At 36.3% G+C, this 13,283-nt stretch overlaps 1 protein-coding gene across 2 annotated transcripts in view; it reads right to left on the reverse strand.

Moving 5' to 3' along the window:
- LOC123682270 (protein jim lovell) overlaps positions 1-12,766 on the reverse strand; it is a 105,149-nt gene extending 92,383 nt beyond the window's left edge. Inside the window, exon 1 of one of the 2 annotated variants that reach the window (XM_045620814.1) lies at positions 12,610-12,766. The gene's annotated coding sequence lies outside the window, so the exon portion shown is untranslated. The remainder of the gene's footprint in view (positions 1-12,609) is intronic. The other variant, XM_045620811.1, reaches the window with a different exon arrangement.
- Between the last annotated feature and the right edge of the window lie 517 nt (positions 12,767-13,283).

Consider the following 13,283-nt stretch of genomic DNA (forward strand, 5'->3'; position numbering starts at 1 on the left):
GGCAATTCATCATGAATAGACTCACGCCTGAACAACGCTTGAAATAGTGCAATTTTATTTCGAAAATAATGGTTCTGTGCGGAATACGTATCGCGCACTACGTCCATTTTATTTTGTTCAGCGATGAAGTACACTTCTGTTTGAATGGCTACGTCAACAAACAAAACTGCCGCATTTGAAGTGGAGCTAATCCTCAAGTGTATGTCGAAACACCGTTATATCCAGAAAAACTGACTGTTTGAATCATTGGTCCGTACTTCTTCAAAAACGATGATGGCCAGAACGTTACAGTCAATGGTGATCGGTATAGAGCCATGATTACTAACTTTTTCATTCCTGAATTGAACACAATCGATTTATTGAAAGATACGTTTGGTGACCGCCTAATTTCACGTTTTGGACCTGTGAATTGGCCTCCAAGATCTTGTGATTTACCACCGCTAGACTACTTTCTGTGGGGCTATGTAAAGTCATTGGTCTATGCGGATAAGCCACAAACCCTTGACCATTTGAAAGACAACATTCGCCGTGTTATTGCCGATATACGGCCACAAATGTTGGAAAAAGTAATCGAAAATTGGGCGTCCAGATTGGACTACATCCGACCCAGCCGTGGCGGTTTTATGACAGAAATCAGATTCAAAATGTAATGCCATAAGATTATCTTGCGGATAAATAAAATTCATGTCAATCGAATAATCCATCCTTGTTTTATTGCAATTTAAAGTTCTATAGCACTAAAAAAAACACCCTTTATTAATTTTTCTTGGTAAGGTAACTTACAAAGTTTGATATAATATTTCAACGCCAATTGAAGTTAACATACATATCAGATATAATACGCTTTGACGATTCAATATTTATTTTAACGGAAATATGTTGTATGCTCGTATGTTATATGTGAAAGTACTCTGGGAAAGAATGTTTATTGTACCTGAGTCTTCAATATCCAGATGTTGTAGATGATTATAAAAATATTCGACTCGTTACTGCAATTGATAAATAACATCGAAGAAAAAAGTTACTTCTGATTAAATGTATGATGTGAATTTCGAGATTTTTGAAAATATATTTCAATTATTTGTAGGTTCACTTTTTCTTCTGAAAAGGATCTTGAAGGTTAGTGAGAAGACTGTAGAAATTGAATTGAAAAGGGTTGATTTTACTCGAGTGTAGAGACTAGACGAATGATGAAACCTAGCAAGTGAATAAATAAGCTTTACATGTATATTAATGAAAAAACCTAAAATTTTAATGTCTTGAGAATAACAGTAAACTTATTTCGAATTATTTCATTCTAGTTCTTTCCTTTCGAGACGGGCGGGCAATCTTCAATTTGACAAAGAATTTACCATCAGTAGATAAGTCGAACTTTATCGGTCGAGACCATTGTTGGCTTGAAATTTGAAAACTGCCGACATTCTCCTACTTAATAGTGTTCCTAAATTCGGGGTTCAAACGAAGGAGGGGTTCATTGGTTAATTTTAAGAAAAGAAGTCCTATTAATATGGGCCTGCAAATTATTTGTTTTCGTGATACATGGTGTTTTTTGTAGTACTACTTTCAGTGATGATTATATCAGTTGATCGAATCTTTATTGATTTCCGCTACAGATTGGGTAAATAAGTACCAAAACATATAACTAATTCATTCATCACAGCTAACTAACTGGATCATTTTAATTGTAGAGATTTTCAGAGGATTATTAGAGAAATATTTCAAATTTTTTTTATCGAAATCGGTAGCAGATACGACGAAAATACAAAAATCCTAAAAGTGTAGTACTGGCACAAAAGTTTCGTTTTACATTTTTTTGAACAAAACAAAAAGTGTAGTACTGGCACTACCAGTGGTCCCACCAAAAAAAAGTTCTGGAAGAAAAAAGTGGGCACTTTTCCAGGGAAAAAACCAACCATGAATTTGGATTCAACAGTAGCATATTATATGATGAATATTTCAAATTGGAATATCTATGTGAATTTAAGTTAAATATCTTGTGAAGGGAAGGTGCTATGAGGAAAAATTTGAAAAAAATTAAGCTTCAACACCTTTTATCTCGAAAACGAAGCGTTTGTGGCCCATGTTTATAGGTTTTTTTTTCAATGCTCCGAGGAATCTGTCATTTCCGTTTGTACACTCAATTTAGGCACCCCTGTATAAATCTCGAATCATTAAATAGGGGTTTATAGAATGGGAAAAAATTTGATTTTTGGATTCGATCCTAAGTATACCACGTCATATCCAGGATATCTACTCATAAATAGAAATTCTGATAATTTTATTGAACGAAATTCAAAATTCAGGCAATTTGTTCAAAGGAAAATCGCTAAAAAACTATTGAAATGATATTGAGTATATAATACTTATTGTGTATTACCCTGTTATTGTTTATTTGAGCGCTGAGCTTTCAGTTCACTTGACTCTTGAAAGTCATAAAAATGATTGTTGATGTAAGTATTGAAAATAGGGATTCACGGCTTGGCTTAATACTCAAGCTGCTTGGCTGAAGCTCAAGCTCAAGTAGCTTGATTTGAAATAAACCCAAGTTCAAGTCAATACGCTCTATTAGTGATGACGTCACACTCCGCCATTTTAGTTCTCCTGTCAGTGTTCGGAATCCAAACAAACAAATTGTCATTCGAATTAGTACGTTGTCGTTGAAGGAATTGGATTATTTTGATAAATAAGATTATTTAAGGAACGATTTTACGATTAATTGATAGACAGAAGGCACGAAATTAATGCCAGTAAGTTCGAACTCGAAGTTCAACTAATAAACACGGCTTTTTACAAAATCTAGGGAATGATACAGAATTCAAACTCACTGGTATTAACCTCGTTCCTTCTGTCTATCAATTAATACTGAAATCGTTCCTCAAATAATCTTATTTATGAAAATAAGCCAATTCCTTCAACGACACCGTACTAATTTGAATGATAATTTATTTGTTTGGATTCCAATCACTGACAGGAGAACCAAAAATGGCGGTTTGTGACGTCACACTAATAGAGCGTATTAGTAGTTTTTCAATGTTAAGTCAAGTACTTAATAAATAAATACTTGACAACTTGACAAGCTGTGAGTTCCTGATTGAAAACAAGTCGAAGAAAGAGATGCCTTGTTAGACTGGCGAAAAGTCAGAATCTACACCACTGAAGTCAGATCGACCTGGAAAGACAAATGGGCGTGCATCTCGATCATGAAAAAGCGAAGAAGAAGAAGAAGGAAAGAGCCGTCGAGAGAGAAAGAGTTGTAAATTAACGCAATCAGAGCCTGGTCGCAATATAGTACATCTGGGCCTGGCTGATTTTTCCTTATACTTTAATTACATGCAAATTCCCGCCGAGAATGTACAATCCGCCATTTTCCAACTCAATTCCCTTCTCCTTGCCAGAGTCTCATTCCTTTGTCTCATATATACGTATATATACTTTCGGCCGGGGCTCACGCATTTTAAACATCGGCCCTTTCTTTCTTATTCTTAATTAGTAATTTTCCCTCCTTTTTCCTTCGTTAACTTTCTCGGAATCTTCGCTCTCTCGCTCCCGTATGGAAATGTGACGTCAGCCTGAGATGAAATTAAAGTTCCCCTTCGCGAGAGCGAAATTTTCTACACCCGTGCAGTCTTTCATTACACACATACAGGAGGAGGCTGTTTTCTTGAACGTAGCCGGTTAACGAGCTGCTTCTGGGGTGGGGTCACATAAAAATTAAGGGAAATTTCGCTTTAGATTTTTTTTGCTCGTCAATATTAATAATAATTATAATAATAGCTTCTATGTACAACAGTTTAAACCATTTACAGGACAATACGAATATAAAACACAAAAAATAGCAAAACAAAGAAACAAAAAAAAAACAAAAATTGTATATGATCTAAGATACATTCCCTGAAAAATAATGAATTGCCGACTTGACCAAATTTCCCCTTGATGAGGAGATTATATCTTGGCCAACACAAAATGAGTTGAAGTTCTCACAATATTGACAGAAGTAATCAATATCTATTTCCAAAATTGTTGAGAATAACGTATAGAAAACAAGACGAAATAAGTAAAGCAATAATAAACATTAGAAACGAATAAAATTCAAGAAATTCACTACATTTCCGTCAGTATAGATCTGATATAGTTAAGGTTTTGCCAATCTATATAAATTAATCATTTCTAGTTTTTAGCAAAATTTCGTAGTGATAGCCTCATCAGAACCAAATGAAATTGAAGCATAATATTACAATCCATTATTCTTCCAAAAAATAGTTTTAGTTATCTGCACCTTGCGTTGTATGAGTCTGATCTGAGGTTTCGTACTACAAAAACTTTTCTGACAGTTTTGTGATTAGTTGAATCAGTTTAGTTTGAACGCAAGTCAAAGATGGTCACTTGCAAAGAGAACATACGCTATATTTGAAAGTGTTTCTTCGGTTAAGGCGAAAATGCAAGCCAGGCGGTTGAAAATGTAAATCGTGTTTATGGTCATGATATTGAAACAGCCAATCATGCGCACTTTTGGTTTCGTCGATTCTGTTCCGTTAATTTAGATGTAAAAGAGGCACCATGCACTGGAAGGCCACTTGTCGATTAAATTATGGACATTGTTGAGTCCGACCGTCATGTTAGTACTGTTTCAATTACTCAAGCGCTAAAAATTGCACAAAAAACCATTTGCATAAGGCTGGTCTCAAGAAGAAGCTCGATGTATGGATACCACACGACTCATTTTTGAAGCGGTGACATTTTTGATGACTGGTGATGAAAAGTGGTTCACTTACGACAACGTCAAGCGAAAACGGTCGTGGTCGAAACAAGGTGAGCTGACGAAAACGGTGGCCAAGCTAGGATTGACGTCCAGAAAGGTTTTACTGTGTATTTGGTGGTGCAGGGAATTATCTACTATGAGCTGCTCCTCTACGACATCTTAGGAATTAGGCATTCCACAAACAAGATTACACTGTCTTTTACTTGAAGGCTTAAGTCTCAAGGCTTTTTAAAGTTCAGATAACACAAGAACTCAAGCCGGTCAATCACCAGCTACATCTTATTGGAAAACCTTTTTTTTTATGAAAAGAATAATTGTGCAATCGTACAAAATTGTTGATGTAAAGTGAAACTATAAAGGGTCATGTGGAATTTCATGTTGATCGCTTAACCAGAACCATAGAAAATTCAAGCAGAATATCGAAAAGAAATTACTAATATTTCAATGACAACAGATCTGGAACGGTTGAAATTTTTCATTTATGTAAGAAAACAACACTTTGATTGCTTATGCAAAATTTCGCGGTCATAGCTTCTTCATAATCCTAAAAAAATTCAAGTGAAATATAAAAAATTGAGGGCAGCACTGACTTCAAGTCAAAAGCTATAGTAGAATAATAAACATAGATAGAGGGAGTATCCGCAATTTTTACATGTCTCCAACATGGTTAGATTACGTTGTCGGATTGTGATATATTTTCAGATACACAATAATACTATATCATTATGAATGTATTTTATATTGAATGAAATATATTTATTTGAGTGATTCCCAATTAAATATGCAAATTTGAATATTTGGAATCCGATATTTTTCCTAATTGTCGAATTTCTAATAAGCAGAATATTTATTATTTTCTGTATCTACCTGCTGAAATCCAAGGTTTGGCAACTTTTGCTCTCCTAGTGTCATCGGTTGTTTCACGTCGTTTGGCGCGCTTGAAGTTTGTTTTCTGAATTTCTGATATATTAGGTTATTAATCTCAATATATTTTGAGTTGATATGAAACGTTGATTCAATATGGGACATAAGGAGTGCGTTCTTTGTGGAGAAACTCGCGAATTAAGTGAAATATCGTATCACTGATATGTTTTCATTTGCGCGCGCTTCTTGTCAAATTTGAAAGTTCATGTTGAAGACAAAATTTGCTTTCTGAAAATGACATATACTCCCTCTATCTACGTTTACCACTCCGAGGAAGCTACACATTCTGACGTATGAATGACAAGCCCTAAAAAAAGTTCCTGACTTCACGTGCTCTTCTAATTTTTTTCACATCACCTACAAGGATGTTTAGGCTTGACTCCCTCCGTTGAGTGTATCCGTCCTAGTAAACAAACCACAAATACAAATTCGCGAGCTCGTTCCCCATCCCATCCTAAACTTCTTGAAAGCGACTTCCAACTAAACGAATCCAATCCCTTCAAGTACATCCTTTTTTGTTGCAGCGAGTGCCTATCCAGTTTTTTCCCAACCCCACAGAGAGAAATTCCCACTAATTCCAGTGCACATATCTCATTTATTTTTTCATTTCCAGCCGTGCTCCCGCCGCTCTGCCGGAGCTCAGAATCCAATCTAAGGGCGCAGTAAAAATCAGATCCATCCCCCCTTAATGAAAGAGCACATGCATAAATTAAAAACTAAAACATCAATACTTTCTTATTAGAACCCCTACCCCTAATGACTATCAAGCAGCCGATGGATGGAAGTTCCAGTATGTGGAGAAAAGGGGGAAGAAAAGACGCGAGGGGATGCCGGGGGTGGAGGGGGTCTTCGACAGAGCGGTAGAGAGGGGAGGCGAAGACTCGCCGTGCGCTAAGAATAAGAATACGTGCATTAAAAACGAACATCAATACTTCCCTTATTAAAACTCCCTTATAATGACAATCAAGACGGCTCTGAGGCAGCGAACGTGTGTGACGTAGAAGCGCGGGTGAAAGAGGGTGGGGGGGGGGGGGTGGCTGCGTTCCACGAGCGATCATAGGCATGACTCGCGAACGAGGCTCGGCGATAATTGCGAGGGGTTAATTTTTAGGGGTGGGTTGCGAAAAACGCGTTTTGTTTTTTAAAGGGGGGCCCCGGTATGATGATGAGAGACGAGATTGGGATGCTGGTAAATGAGGAGACGCGGGGTTTTTTCATGCATCGATCTTGCTTTCGCGTTTGTCGACTATGAGTGATGCGACTTGAGTATTTGCAGACGGGGACATATCGGAAGGTTGTATTCATTTTTTTCGTGTTGGTGTTTTAGTCGAATATTTCCCTCCTGTCAAAAATTCTATGTATCTGGAGAACAATTATCGAAAATTACAGCGATAATTGCATTGTAGGAAGCGAAACAGCACTGCGATAATTGTTCTGTTCATAGATGCATAGTTTCTATGCATCTTACACAGTTCGAATCTATGGCAATTCCATTCTACATCAGTTTGACAAGTGATGTAACAGTTTATTCGGGAAATATTCCCCCGAATTACACTCGTGCATCAAAATGACCGGATAATTTTGCATTCCAGCGTGTTTTCCTTGAAAAACTGCATTCGGTCATTTTCATTTTTGGAGAAAGAGCCCGACACCGAAGGTGGAGAGCTCTTTCTCCAAAAATGAAAATGACCGAATGCAGTTTTTCAAGGAAAACACGCTGGAATGCAAAATTATCCGGTCATTTTGATGCACTTGTGCAATTACTTACGATAATTTAGCTGTCTGAGCTGAAACAGGATGAAAGAATCTTCAATTGCTACTTTTAGAAGGAATGGTCTCGGGAATGGTTGAATTTTGATGCAATTCAATGTTTGCAAAGCTGAACAAAATGATTTTTTACATTTGATAGTAGAGCAATAAATACTGCAGTTGTCAAATACTATCCAAAATACATCCTTCCTGTATCCTCGAAAATTATGGAAATGGTGATGGCCAAACAACTCATATCCTATCTGATGATTCCGCCGTTTTGGCTTTAGCGGTATGTGGTACATAGATCGTAGATGTCATTCAATAAGCTTAGATATTTGTAAACATAACGCCATCGAATTATTAGGTGAATTGTGTCTGCATCATTAACTTATTCTCAATTGAACATATCAGCTCACGAGCCAAATTCTGGTCATTTGTGAGAGGTTTAAATTTTCTGCGTTAATATGAAGCAATCTGCGGCTGAGGCTCATCGAATATAGTGAGGACGCTATAAGTGAAAGAACGTGGCAAAAGTGGTTTCAACGCTTCAAGAACGGTGATTTTGACGTTGAAGACCAGCATGGCGGTGGAAGAGAGAAGGTTTTCGAATATTGGAGTCATTATTTGATCAAGACATGTATCAAACGCAACAAGAATTGGTAGGATCATTGGCAGTGACAACAACCAGACAATATTCACGGTTCCGAGGTCATGCTCAGTTTTTGGTGGGATCAGCTCGGCGAAAAGTATTATGAGTTGTTAAAACCGAGTGAAACAATTGTTATCGATCGGAATTGATGCGTTTGTGCCGCAATGAAACGAGAAACATGATAAAGTGATTTTACAGCATGACAATGCTCGATCCTATGTTGCGAAAGTGGTCAAGATATACTTGGAAATGTTGAAATGGGAAGTCCTAGCCCACCTGCTGTATTCTCCAGACGTTGCTCCCTCGGACTATCACTTGTTTCGATCAATGGCACGCGGCCTAACCAGCACTTCAGGTCTCATGGAGAAGTAAAAAATTGGATCGATTCGTGAGTCGCTCCGAAAGATGACCAGTGTTTTCAACGTGTCATTCGTACGCTGCCTGAAAGATGGTAGAAAAAAGTGGCAAGCGATGGACAATAGCAAAGCAAAGTTGTACGCCCATGTATCACATAACCAATAAAATAGTTCCATGTCAACTATCACTCATGATATACCTCAGGGATCAATCCTGGGGCCTCCATTATTAATTACTTCATCTCATAGGTTTTTATGCAACAAATCTACCTGATCGGAGGATATCAAGGAAGCAATAGGTTGATTCAACGCAAACATAAAGAAACTGAAACTGTAACTTTTACAATTTCAAAGTGAGATTATACAACTTCAAAATGGTTAGCACAATCAAATTGGGAATAAACATTTTCAAAATGATAATGAATAACTTCTAAATGAGTAACACAATCAAATTAAGAATAATTACGTTCAAATTGGGACAAAAAATGTTATACTGAAAAATGACATTAAAATATTTACAACTGAATTTGAATTGAAGGTCTCTGCAAACACTAGTGCAAACAGCACAAATATGTTTTTCAATATTTGTAGGTTTTACCTCTTTTATGTAATCTGTTATATTGAAATGAAAAAGCACTGATAAATTATCTGACCTGTACCTATACTATTTGACAATTTTTTTGAATGATCAAATTTAAATATGAATGTTATTTCTCAATAAAAATTGTTGAGTACCAGTTTGAATGTGTCTACTTCCAATTCGATTTTGTTAACAGATTTGAAGTTGTTTATTTTCATTTTGAAGATGTTCATTTCCAATTTGATTGTGATCATCATTTTAAAATTGTTAATTCTCTTTTTGAAATTGTTTAATATCAAATTGATTGTGATGAGTCTCAATTTGAAGTTGAAAAGATATATAATACCCCATATGATTGTAACTTTAAGTAACCATCTGGATACCGATAGGTAATTCAGGTATATAGAAATATCCATTTTTCTGTTTCTAAAAAAACCTTAACTGCAATGTCCTCAATCCTGGTATTTTTCATGAGTATCTGTCGGTAAATTTCTTAAATGCCGCTGAGCTCAAAGTGACGATTTTATTACCTATAAATTCTTTCATTTCAACCCGCGTATGTGTGGACACCCTAAAAATGTCGATGTGTCCAACCTGTCGAGTACCTTTCCAAGTACCCCAGTAGGTACGAACCCACATAACGAAAAACTGCATCTCTCACATCTCACCGACGTTTCCGGTCATAAAAAAAGTCCCAATCTATTCAACTAGCCGTAATAACACAATTTTACACACAAGAACTGTAAAAATTGAATTCGTTTCCTATATCACGTCGGTGAAAACAATTTCAAATTGGAATTTTCTCTTAGCGGTGACAGTGTCGAACGCAACACTTTCATTCATACCGCAAATCTGGCTTTTTTTTCTCCGCCAAGCCATCGATAGCGCGCTTGCATAAATATACTAACCGACAAAGAAACTGCAACACCCAGAAGGAGCTGTTTAAATTAAAAATTTTTTTTGTTGGTAAAACATAGATAGTATGGCAAGGAGTAAATTATTGAAATTTGGAGAAAAAACGAAGGGTTTAGAATTTTTTTTTTGATAAATTTGTTAATAATGTGTTTGTCCACCGCGATTATCTATACACTCCCCAACACGTCTCGGCATTGATGCAATAAGATGGTCTATTCATGTCATTCATGTCTCAGAGCTGCCAAAGTCCGTGGGGGCTGGGGTAAATTTCTAAGCCTTCTACCCATGATGTCCCAAACCTGCTCTATGGGTGAAAGATCGGGGGATCTTGGCAGCCATTGCAAAAGATTCACAGGGGTCGCTTCGAAAAACTTCCAACTAACTCTGGCAACATGAGATCGGGCATTATCTTGCTGAAATATTGGATTCTTGAGCCGGTTAAGGTAAGGGAGAATAGATGGCTTCACTATTTCTTGAAGGTGACGCAGCGCTGTCATCTAACCTCGAATAAAGACCGAAGGTGACCTACTTGCATCTGCAATAGCACCCTATACCATAACGCCTACTGTCCAGTGTACATGACCCTCAACATCAAACTGAGGTTCACGTCTTTCTCCCCAACGTCTTTTAACCCTTCTTCGGCCATCATGTGCGCCCAAGGAGAATCGAGATTCATCAGAAAAGACGTCCTGATGCCATTCCACATTCCACATGTTGACGTTTTCTGCACCACTGCAATCGTTGCCGGCGATGCTCAACCGTCATAGGTAACACAAGATGGGGTCGATAATACTGCAGTCCAAAAGACCTCATCTGGCGGTAAACCATTCGGGCAGTTACAGGATGGCCTTGTTCTCCTAACCACTCATCAGTCAAAGGTCGAGTTGTCGCAAATCGGTCTCTAATGGCCGTAAGTATTAGACGTCGATCTTGAACTTCATTTGTGCACTTTCGACGTCCGGTGCTTACTATTCTTCGATTTTGGGCATTATAAAACCACGCTTGACAACATCTCATAACGGTAGTTGGATTTTTATTCGTAAGGTTAGCGATTTCTCGACATGACGACACCGCCTCCCATAGACCAATAATTAGACCTCTTTCAAATTCACTTAGCTTGCGATAAATTCCACGTACACGTGCTCTAGGCATTTTAACAACAACTAAACATCGACTTTGGATCTCCTCGAACAGCTGGTTTGTTGTAAAATTTAAAAAACTTGCTAAAAACGACTACATACAATATTCAAGTAACAAAAATTGTTTACATGAAAAAACCTTCACGGTTTCTTTCTCCAAATTCAATCATTTACTCCTTGATATACTATCTTTGTTTTATCAAAAAAAAAAAATTAAATTTAAACAGCTCCTTCTGGAAATTGCAGTTTCTTTGTCAGTTAGTATAAATCTTTGCAGCGCGACGCTATAGACGCGTGAAACAATATTTCGTCGAATTGGCGGAAAGTAAAAGTCATGTGAACTCGGAAATCGATTAGATTTGCACTTGAACGGTGTCTGTATTATTTTACGGATATTCGGAATCGAAATCGCGTAGACCATGAAGAATGGTGGGGTTTTTTTTTATGCGTTCGTTTTCTTGTTGAACGTGATATGCCATCCGTTATGGCCGAAATTTTGCGAAGGTTGTGTGTTGTTTTTGCGTAATCGTTTAATTTGAAATTCGTCTCTATGAGGAATCGTGTATAATACTCGATTAATGCAAGGTGTTATGTTAGAAGATTAGATCTGTGGTGTCGGTCTCATACGCAAGAAAAAGATGGCATATCGACCCAATTTAACCTTGAGGTTTTCTGGGTGCAGTATTAAGTCCGATTGAAGTTCCGAAGAAGCTTCAGCTTCAGGCAGCGATGGTACACAGTAACAAATCCCACCCAATTGGTTTTTCGGCATAGTAATGAAAAAACATTGGACTCATTCTACTGCTTTTCTAAACACTTATTAATTCGGCTTTATTTATAGATGAAGGCTGAAATTAGTGCATACTTTCGCCTTATAAAGTGTGTCTTAAATTAGAGGTATAAATGGAAATGACAAATTACTCGAATCAATTCAAGAAACAGGGTGTTAAAGTTTGAATTTTTTCCTCAAAACACCTTCCCTTTACATGATATTCAACTTAAAATTGGCATAGATATTCCAATTCCAGTTTTCGTCATATGATATGCTAATATTGAATGAAAGTATAGGTATTCAGAGTTTTTTTTCTGGAATAGTAACCGCATCTTTCCCCCAGGACTTTTTTGGTGGACCAATGCTAGTTTAGAAAAATATGAAAAAAACTTTGATTCAATACTAGATTTTTCGGTTCCTTGTAATTTGTCGTATCTAATACCACTTTCGAGAAAAAAAAAGCAAACTATAGTCTAGTAATCCTCAGAAAATCCAAATAATTATAAAGATCCACTCAGAAGGTAAGTTATGATAAATGAATAAATAATAAATTTTGGTACTTATTGACCCCATCTAAGCGAAGATAAATATATATTCGATAAACTGGTATGATCATCACAAATAAATATGACTACAAAGAACACTCTATATTTCGAAAACAAAGACTGTTATCAAGGCTACAGAGAAACATAAACAATAAAGGTGTAAGTTGATGTGAGAAATATGTATGAATAAAAGGTAATCTTTTGAAATATTTGCTTACCAAGTTCATTTAGTCGAATAAAGAAGATCAGTTTAACTATAGAGAACATTCAAAATGAAAAGTAACATTTTCTTAAACGTATAAAATCTCACAAAGCACGACACACAAACTAAAAAGTCTATTATAAAATTGTCACTGTCAGAACAAACTGTCGAATGAGTAATATTTTGATTTTCATACAGATGTCATGTGCCAACATATTTATGGGTTGTGGAATTCCTGATATCGGTCCAATAAATTAGCATATATTTATAAGATTTAAGAAACACTAACGAATTCTACACAATGAGGAGACATTTTTGTTTGAAAATTTTACAAATAATATCGGACAATCTACGATTTCCCCTGATATAGCCTTGGTAATCCTGATAGATTCCTTTTCAGTCTGCAAAACTAAAATCCAAGTGTTATCTAACTAAAACATGGCCTTGATTAGAGTTAAAATAAAAATTTAGACGATTAACTTAAACATAAATCATAAATTCCACTTAAAAATAAATGTAGAAGAATGGAAAGTTTAATTCAATTGAAAAAAACTGAAGAATAAAATATTAGGAAATCCTCATAAAAACCAGAATTTAATGTTTTCGAAATGATTGTTTGATAGCTGCTGAGGGTTGTTTTTTATAATTTTTTTTCAAAATGAAAGAATGATAACGTTACAAAAAACAAAT

The sequence above is a fragment of the Harmonia axyridis genome, chromosome 6 (genome assembly GCF_914767665.1).
Source record: "Harmonia axyridis chromosome 6, icHarAxyr1.1, whole genome shotgun sequence".
In the NCBI taxonomy this organism is placed as follows: domain Eukaryota; kingdom Metazoa; phylum Arthropoda; class Insecta; order Coleoptera; family Coccinellidae; genus Harmonia; species Harmonia axyridis.